General features: G+C 43.5%; 1 pseudogene; it reads right to left on the reverse strand.

The window, feature by feature from the left end:
* Positions 1-208: 208 nt before the first annotated feature.
* On the reverse strand, positions 209-379 carry LOC138750050 (U2 spliceosomal RNA; annotated as a pseudogene).
* Between the last annotated feature and the right edge of the window lie 9,454 nt (positions 380-9,833).

Genomic DNA, 9,833 nt, shown 5'->3' on the forward strand with positions numbered 1-9,833 from the left:
CCGGGCAGTGGTGGGGACATGTCGGGAATCGGCGGCAGTGGTTGGGAGGACTCGATGATCGGTGGCAGCATTGGGAACGTGTTGGGGATTGGCGACAACCAGCATTGTTTTTGGTGAGAATTAAACATGATTTTAATGCTTAAAAAAGCCTTCCCTTGTTGTTTAAACATGGATACAAGTAATTTGCTGTTGTTACTGGGCTGGTTTTAAAAAATGACCAATTCTCAAAAAAATTTAGTCTGGTCCCAATCATTTTGGATAGTGGAGTTGTACTGTAGTAGGATGGTGAGAGATAGTTCCAGAGGTGTAACTGCACCTCTTGTTAAACTGCTAAGAACAGATACTACACTTGATCTTAGACAAAAGGCCAAGAAGCGATAACTGCTCCTCTCGTTTCTTAACTCTAACCATTTTGATTCTGCCAACACCTGCACTATTTCCTGTTATCAACACTGCCTCTCCCCTTCTTTTCCGAACACTTTGCATCCAATAATGTTAGAATCCTTGATTTAGACAGGTCTTGTTATTACCAAAAGATCATGGTTAATTGTGCCTGCAACTCACCAACCATGCTCTCCACTCTCACTAAACCCCTGAAGGGTGGATGGCGGAAACTGGCCAGCAAGGGTGCTCAAGTTGAGAGGGGGTTAATGAGGACCCGAGTGAGGCTACAGCTGTGGCAGGAGTGGAGCTGAGCAATTGAGTGGAGGCAAAAATGGGCAGTGGAAGGTGCTTGAGCAAATATGGGATGCAGCCTCACCTCAGGACAATGAGCTTGGAAATTGTGTAATTTGCCAGTCGTGAGATATCAGAGCAGAAGTAAGCCATTCTGGCCATCAATTTTTCTCCACAATTCCATCATGAGCTGATCTATTCTCACAATCAGCCCCACTCCCCTGCCTTCTCCCCATACCTTTGATACCCTGACTATTGAGATACCTATCAAACTCTGCCTTAAATACACCCAACGACCTGGCCTCCACAGCCGCACATGGCAGCAAATTCCAGAGGTTCATCACTCTCACTAGCCATCCTAGACTCACATACGTGCAAAGCAATATTATTTATTTATTTGTTTGTTCTGCATATGTATTGTTTGCCTCTATGTGTGTTTTGTCTGGTTGTGTGTCTGCATGTTTTGCACAGAGGACCGGAGAGTGCTGTTTCGTCGGGTTGTACTTGTACAAATGACAATAAACCAAACTTGACTTGACTCTGGCTAAAAGAAATTCTCCAAAACTCAGTTTTAAATGGGCACCCTTCTGAAGATGCGCCCTTTCCTCCTTGACTGCTCTACTGGGGGGCGAACATCTACTCTCTGTCCAGGCCTTTCAACTTTTGAAAAGCTTCTAGGATGTCTCCCCTTATTTTTCTGAACTCCAAGGAGTACAGTTCAAGCTCTGACAAACTCTCATCGGTTAATCCCTTAATTCCATGAATCATTCTTGTAAATCGTCTCTGAACCCTTTAATGCCAGCACATCCTTCCTTATAATAAGGAGCCCAAAACTGTACCCAGTACTCCGTGAGGCCTCACCAGTGCACAGGGTAGCACTTGAGACCTTTAGTCTTCCCTGTATTTAGTTGGAGGAAACATCTGTACTTATTTTACATCTTCTGTAGGTGCTAGAGCAATGAAATTCACAGGATCACCATCTTGGTCCCAACATAGTTAGTGTCTACATATAGTTCTTTGGGGAGCAATTCCCTCATTGAGCAATGAACTGAACTCTTGACTTCTACCTAGTTATTTGCACCAGATGTATGTTAATGTTCAGTTGCACACCTAACAATAAAGACGTTAACAAATTGTTAATGGATCGGTTTCCATTAGTTGCCACCTTCCTTGTTCACAAGGAGTGAACCTACTAATCAATCCTGAGAATGTCTCGGACAAATTGTGCCCTGATCAGATAAGATATTTTATGTGTATTTTTTTTATTTTGATGTTGATCGATGTAAAACTATTTATCCTGTCTTTTTAGTTTCCTGGACAGGTGAAAAAAATCCTCAGTTGATTCAACACCCGCCAGGGTCAAGTTGGTTGCTTCCTTTTGGAAACTATTCAGCTATTTCTGCAGTTTCCTATAGAATGTTATGAAGAGTTGTGAGTAATGTTTATCTGCTATTCACAGGTACAAGGTGCCCTGGGTGTGCTTTTTAAGTCCTGGTAAAGAAATGTATGTGACACCTTTCAGAAATTCCCAAAGAGTCTGACAGGGAATGAAATATTGATGTTGTACTCTTGAAAGATATGAAATGCAGAAGACAATAATTACTATTTAATCTCACTCAGATACTGGGCAGCTGATAAAGAAACCACATTTGTGTAATGACATGTGTGTGAAATTAGGTTCAGCTATGAACATTTTTGTGGTCAAACACAGCTAATTTATTGCCATGCCAGATGACAAAAGGTCTCTACAGAACTACACTCTAGAAAGCATTGACAATCTCAGGAAGGAAATAATTGGGTAAATATAAATATTCAAAATCTTAGTATTTTCCATAATTGTTAGCTTTAGCTGCTTTTTAAAGGCATTTTCAATTTTCTGGCTAAACATTTGTGGCATTAGCATAAAGAGTGAAGTTAGCATGTCCTCTTGTCTGGAACGCATTGCCTGAAAGGATAACTGAAGCAGAGCAATAACTACAAAAGAAATTGGATACATTCTTGAAAAAAGAAAATAATTCGAAGGCAATGGGTAATGTTCCCTTCCTAGTCCAGGAATGATCCGTCAAATTAGCTCCCAATTAATGTACTGAATAGGCCTTCATGGAGAGGCTTCTTGGAGACATTTTAATTGTCAATTGAAACTAATTTGCTTAGAATTGTCAATGTTTTTAAAAATGTATTCTTAGGCTTTGATGTCTTTGGTACTCCTGCAGTTACATGAGGTTGGGAGCTCCACCATTGCACATGTACTGATCAGGATGAGGTGTGACTTGAGCAGAGATTATATTGTCCCTCATCATTTACTGTATTAATTGTGGCATCGGTGAGTTATTTGGGGTCAGTGAACTGTCCAATACATTCTTATTGTCATGTGAGGAATATTACAGGATAACTGCTTGCCCTCCAACTTTTGACTGATGATCAGTATGCTTAGATTAAGTGTATGACCAAGAAAAACCAATTGGACTGGTTAAACACACTGTCAGCCAGTGATTGACAACAAAACATGAAAACAAAGACTTCACAACCAGAAGTTTCATATTTTCATATTTAAGTACAGGTGTTTCCTCCAACTAAATATAAGGAAGACTAAAGGTCTCAAGTGCTACCCTGTGCACTGGCTGCTCAAAATGTCCCTTGAATAGGTGTGAGGTAGGAGAATCATAGAGTCACACAGCTACACTGTTACAGCGCCAGCGATTGGAACTGGGGTTCGAATCCCACGCTGTCTGTAAGGAGTTTGTACATTCTCCCCATGCCTGCGAGGATTTTCCTCGGGGGGCTCCGGTTTCCTGCCACCCTCCAAAAGGTAGCAGGGGTTGTAGGTCGATTGGTTGTAATTGGGTGGCCCGGGCTCGTGAGCCAAAGGGGCCTCATACTATGCTATCTGTCTAAATTTAAATTTATCCATGCTGACCCAGTTGATCTTCTTGGCTAGTCCCATTTGCCAGCATTTGGTCCATATCCTTCTAAGTTCTTCCTATGCTTATACTATACTTGTCCAAATGCCTTTTGAACATTGTAATTGTGAGATCATGGATGTGTGAGATGTTTCCAGCATATAAATGGGGGAATGTGGTTGATGGAGATAGCATGGACAGTGGGTTGAATGGCCTCAATCTCTATCATGAAAAATATAAGATCTGAGAAATTGGTCCTGAAACCCAAACTCTTGTGGTACTGAAAACAAGAAACTAGTTAAATGTGACCGTAATTCGGTGGCTGTCGGCCACTCTACTTTAGCCTTCGCAGCTCTGGGTAGAAAATAGATTTAACAACAGAAGATGGTGGAAATACTCAACAGGTCAGGCAGTCTCCATGGCAAGAGAAGCAGAGTTAGCATTTCAGGTCTGAGATGCTTTGTCAGAATGGAATCACGGATTCTCTCTCCAAATTGGATGAATTCCCTAAAATGCTCGAACTCTCAGAATTGTGGGGAGAAGTTGCCCTCCAGAAATGCTTGCCTGCATTCACCTTCTCACCTCTAATGCTCCACTTTGGGAATTCCCTGTACTGACAATAACCACACCAGCAGTGTGAGTATAAGAGAGCTTTAATAAACTAATATGTACACTGAGGTGTCTTGTCTCTCTGCAAGTCGAACATGGAAGGCTAGACTGTAGCTCTGGACTGCTTTATATACAAAGTCATCGGGATGACCCCTGGTGACCTAGTGGTGTAATTACATATCACCACATTCCCAACGTATGCCCTTGAGCGCTTGTGCTTTGCACACAGTTTTGTCATGGCTACATGTCCAGTATTTCTGGAGAAGGCTACAAATCTCAAACGTGGTGTAAAAAAGCACAGCCACGGCTATGCTGTACAATACTGGCTGGGGCTGAATTGCTTTTCAATTTCTGTTTGACTCCAGTCATTCAGGATTTGCATTGTTTTCCTTTTGGACTCAGCTCCAGGAGGAAATATATCCTGAATCCAGAGACATTAGCAAGTTCCCAGTTTGGTTTGAAGCCAGAATGGGAAACACTTACTTTTATTCTGAACCTTTAACAATCTCAGGATGTTTTCAATCTCTTCATGGCCAATGGAGCATTTTTGGAAAAGTTGACAGTGTTGTAAAGCAGTTAAAGAACAAACTTGATTCAGTCAGAACCTTGTGAACATCACCCAGATAAACAGGAATATATTAATCCAGCATTGTATGTGCTCAGAACTTCCTCAACAGAAGTGCTAAACCTGCTTCACACAGATAACCTGAAACTGTCCATGCTGGTGCAGGCTGAACACACACACACACACACACACACACACACACACACACACACACACACACCCATGCACACACACACACTCACCCACACACACCCACACAAACACCCACACACCCACACACACACTCACCCACACACACCCATGCACACACACACACTCACCCACACACACACACACACACACACACACAATACCATTGCAAAATGTGTGTTCATGTGAAGGCACTTTGCTGCATTGAATTGCTCAGTGAAAAGTTCATAAGGTATATCAGTGCCTACCTTCAAAGCACACATGCACACCCCTTCCCCCTCACACTCCATCAGGTGCTTGATAGTGGTGGTCTATGTTCATCCATATCTTTTGTTCAAAACATTTTAGCTTAATCACTCCACTAAAATTTCAATGTGGAGCTTTGAAAGATGGGGCAAAGATCTTTGTGAAACTTTTATCATTTATTAAAAACAGGCCCGACAAGTCACGGTTCTGTTCAATGTCCAATGCATAGCCCCATTGGTACGGGACAGCATTAAATCATTAGATTAGATGATATAGAATCATTGTGGGTTGCGTTAAGAAAAAGGCACTGTAAACTGTCATATATAGATATCCTTGCAGTAGATGGAATATGGACTACAAACTGCAACCGCAGATAGAAAAGGCATATCAGAAGGGTAATGTTATAGTAGTCAATGAGATGGCTTTTTAGAACAGCTCATTAATGAGCCATACTGGATTGGGTCTTGTGTAAGGCACCAGAGGTGATTGGAGAGCTTAGAGTAAAGGAGCCATTGGGGGGCAGGGATCACAATATGTCTGAGTTCAATTTGAGATTTAACAAGTAGAAGCTAAAGTCAGAAGTGTCAGTATTTCAGTGGAGTAAAGGGAATTACAGTGGCGTGATACAGGAAGTGGCCAAAGTAGACTGGAAGGGAACACTAGTAGGCAAGATGGCAGACCAGCAGTGGATGGAGTTCCTGGAAGAACTGAGGAAGGTTTAGGATAAATACAGACCAAAAAAAGGGAGGAAATATTCAAATGGACAAATGTCACAACTGTGGGGAAGTCAAAGCTAATGTGAAACCAGAAGAGAGGACAATACAAGGAAGCAAAAATTAGTGGGAAGATAGAAGATTGGGAAGTGTTTAAAATAACTTACAACAAGTAACTGAAAAACTCATCAGGAAGGAAAAGATGAGGTATGAAAGTATTCTAGCAAATAATATCAGAAGATACAAAAAGCTTCTTCAAGGATATAAAGAGTAAAAGAGTGGTGAGAATAGCTGTAGGACCACTAGAAAATTGATGCCGGAGAAGTGATAATGGGAGACAAGGAGACAGCAGATGAACCAAATGAGTATTTTGTATCAGTCTTCACTGTGGAAGACATGGGCAGTGTCCCAGATGTCGAAGGGTCTCAGGGAAGGGAAGTGAGTGTAGTTACTACTTCAAGGGATAAGGTGCTGAGAAACCAAATGGTCTAAGTGGGGGTTAAGTCATTTGGACCAGGTAAATTTCCCCTTGGGTCCCGAAAGAAGTACCTGTAGAGATTGTGGAGACATTCTAAATGATATTTCAGGAAACAATAGATTCTGGTATGGTTCTGGAGGACAGGAAAATCACTATTCAAGAAGGGAGAAAGGCAGCAGAAAGAAAAGTATAGGCTGGTTATCCTGATGTCAGTGGTTGGGAAGATGTGGAGTCAATTATAAATGATGAGGTTACAGAGTTCTTGGAGACACAGGACAGGATAGGCCAAAGCCAGGATGGCTTCCTTAAGGAAAATATTGGAATTATTTGAGGAGGCTGGATAAAGGGATGTTGTTTAATTGGATTTTCAGAAGGCATTTGATAAGGTGCCGCACACGAGGCTACACAGCAGGATAAGAGCATATGGTCTAACAGGAAACATTCTAAAGTGGGTAGAGCATTGGCTGGCTGATTGGCAGGAAGCAGAGAGTTGGAATTCAAGGATCACATCCTGATTCACTGCCAGTTGCTGGTGGTATTTACACAGGGGTCGGTGTGGGGGCCACTTCTTTTTATGTTGTACAGTAATGATTTGGATGATGGAATGAATGGCTTAGTTGGCCAAGTTTGCAGATAATACGGAGGTAGATGGTGGTGCAGATGAAACATGGAGGCTGCAAAGGACAGATTAGGAGATTAGACAGAGAAGTGGCAAATGAAATGTAATGTCAGAAAGTATGTGGTCATTCACTTGGGTGGGGAAAAAAGAATGAGCAGACTATTTTTTAAATGGGGAGAAAATGGAAAATACCCAGATGCAGATGGACCTGGGAGTTTTCGTGTGGATAGGTTGAAGGTAAGTGTGGGGGTTGAAATGTTAGTGAGAAGGGAAATGCACGGCTAGCATTTATTTCAAGAGGAATACAAGAGCAGCCTAAATCATGGAAGGTCCTTCAAAAAGGAAGCAAAGGTGCTGCAGGGGGTATATCATGTAATCAGTATCTGCCAGGTTTATTGGTGTCAGTTATCGACACCATTGTTTTTTTTAAATCCCACACCAATATAATGAATAAATTATGGGACACCCATCAGATATATTTGCATTATCTTGGCCTGGAGGGCAGCCAATATTGTACCAACAAAAAGGGCTGCAAGAACAAGCCAGGCCTCATTTCAGTGGTGGGGAATCCACCTGAGGGAATTCCGAGGCACAGAATCTATTAGCATTTGGAAAGGCAAAGTCTAATCAGGGACTTTTCTTCTTTGGCTTGGCTTCGCGGACGAAGATTTATGGAGGGAGTAAATGTCCACGTCAGCTGCAGGCTCGAATGTGGCTGACAAGTCCGATGCGGGACAGGCAGACACGGTTGCAGCGGTTGCAGGGGAAAATTGGTTGGTTGGGGTTGGGTGTTGGGTTTTTCCTCCTTTGTCTTTTGTCAGTGAGGTGGGCTATGCGGTCTTCTTCAAAGGAGGTTGCTGCCCGCCGAACTGTGAGGCGCCAAGATGCATGGTTTGAGGCGAGATCAGCCCACTGGCGGTGGTCAATGTGGCAGGCACCAAGAGATTTCTTTAGGCAGTCCTTGTACCTCTTCTTTGGTGCACCTCTGTCACGGTGGCCAGTGGAGAGCTCGCCATATAACACGATCTTGGGAAGGCGATGGTCCTCCATTCTGGAGACGTGACCCGCCCAGCGCAGCTGGATCTTCAGCAGCCATCACTGTGGGAAATCATGTTTCCCAAATTTGACAATGTGGTGATATGTAATTACACCACTAGGTCACCAGGGGGGTCATCCCCTTGTATATGCAGTCTAGCCTTCCAGGTTCGTCTTGCTGAGAGACAAGACCTCTTAGAGAGAGTTTCTTAAAGAAGTGCTGGAGGATTGACAAGGACTGGAACATTCTGTGCATGGACTTTAACAAGACCTTTATCAAGGTCCCACATGGTAGGGTGATCTAGAAGGTCAGATCATGTGGGACCCAGAGTGAACTGGCAGTTGGACACAGAATTGGTTTGATGGTAGGAGTCAGAGGGTGGTAAAGGATGGTTGTGATTCAGATTGGAGGTTTATGACCAATGGTGTTCTGCAAGGATTAGTGCTGAGCCCACTGCATTTTGCAATCTATATTCATGACTCAGATGATGATATTGTGAGCATGGTTAGTAAGTTTCTGACGATAGCAAAATTCTGAGTGCAGAAAATCCTCTTGACCATGGGTGTGACAGATGAACGTGGCTGTTTGATAAAGCTTTGCATGTTAGAGCTTTGTAATGGCCTTTTACTAAAGATTTGTAATGACCTTTTACAAAAGCTTTATAATAACATCAATTCCTACTGAGGAATGTCTGGTCCTCCAATGGGCCCTGGTCAGCTGTAACTGTTAGCACTGTCCCAACATCTTGCCATGGTCACTGCAGATGGGGCACCATTGTAGTGCAAAAGCAAACTGAAATGCTGGAGGAACCCAGCTGGTCCATTGGAGACAAAGATACATTACCGATGTCTTGGCCCTTCTTCAAGGTAGAAGCAGAATGAGCCAGTAGCGGGAAATCTCAGAAAGCCTAAAAATTCAGACAATGGGGGAGGAATCCAGACCAACAAAAGGTGTTGATTGGATGTGATAAGGGACCAGGTAAGAATTGATCATGTTTGTGCGAAGAGATGGAATGAAGGGACAGATAGGGAAAGGTGATGGAGAAGACAAGGGGTGGGCTTTAATGAAAGCCAGAGAGGTTGATATTAATGCCATTGGGTTGGAGGGTGCCAAGCCAGAAGATGAGGTGTTGTTCCTCTAATTTATGGGTGGTCTCAGTCTGGCAGTGCACGTGACCATGGACAGACTTTCCTCCAATTTACAGGTGGTCTCAGTCTGGCAGTGCATGAGACCATGGATAGATGTGGCATGAAAGGAATGGGATGGAGAATTGAAATGGGTGGCCACTGGGAGATCCACACTTTTGTGGCAGACGGAGCTGAGATGCTCAACAAAGCGACCTTCCAGTCTGCGTCCAGCCTCTCCAATGTACAGGAAATCACAACGGGAGCATTGAGTGCAGTAGACAACCCCTGCAGAATCATAAGTGAAATGTTGCTTCACTTGGAAGGACTGTTTGGGGCCCCGAATGGTGGTGAAGGAGGAGGTGTGGGTGCGTGGAGCATCTCCTGCAGTCCCAGGGGTAGATTCTAAGGGAATGATTCAAGGGGGAGGAAGGAGTGGAAAAGGAAGTCATGGAGAGAGCAATCCCTACAGAAGGTGGAGAGGGGAGGAGAGGGGAATATGTGTCTAGTGATGGGGGTCACATAGTAGGTGGCGAAAATGGTGGAGGAGAATGGTGGGTGCAGAGGGGGTGGTAGGTGAGGATAAGGGGAATCCTGTTCATGTTGTGAATGGGGGTGGAGGGGGCCATGGCAGATGTGCGGTGTGATAGTACAGATCTATCACCAATGTATATAGTGT

Source organism: Narcine bancroftii, chromosome 14, assembly GCF_036971445.1.
Source record: "Narcine bancroftii isolate sNarBan1 chromosome 14, sNarBan1.hap1, whole genome shotgun sequence".
NCBI lineage: Eukaryota > Metazoa > Chordata > Chondrichthyes > Torpediniformes > Narcinidae > Narcine > Narcine bancroftii.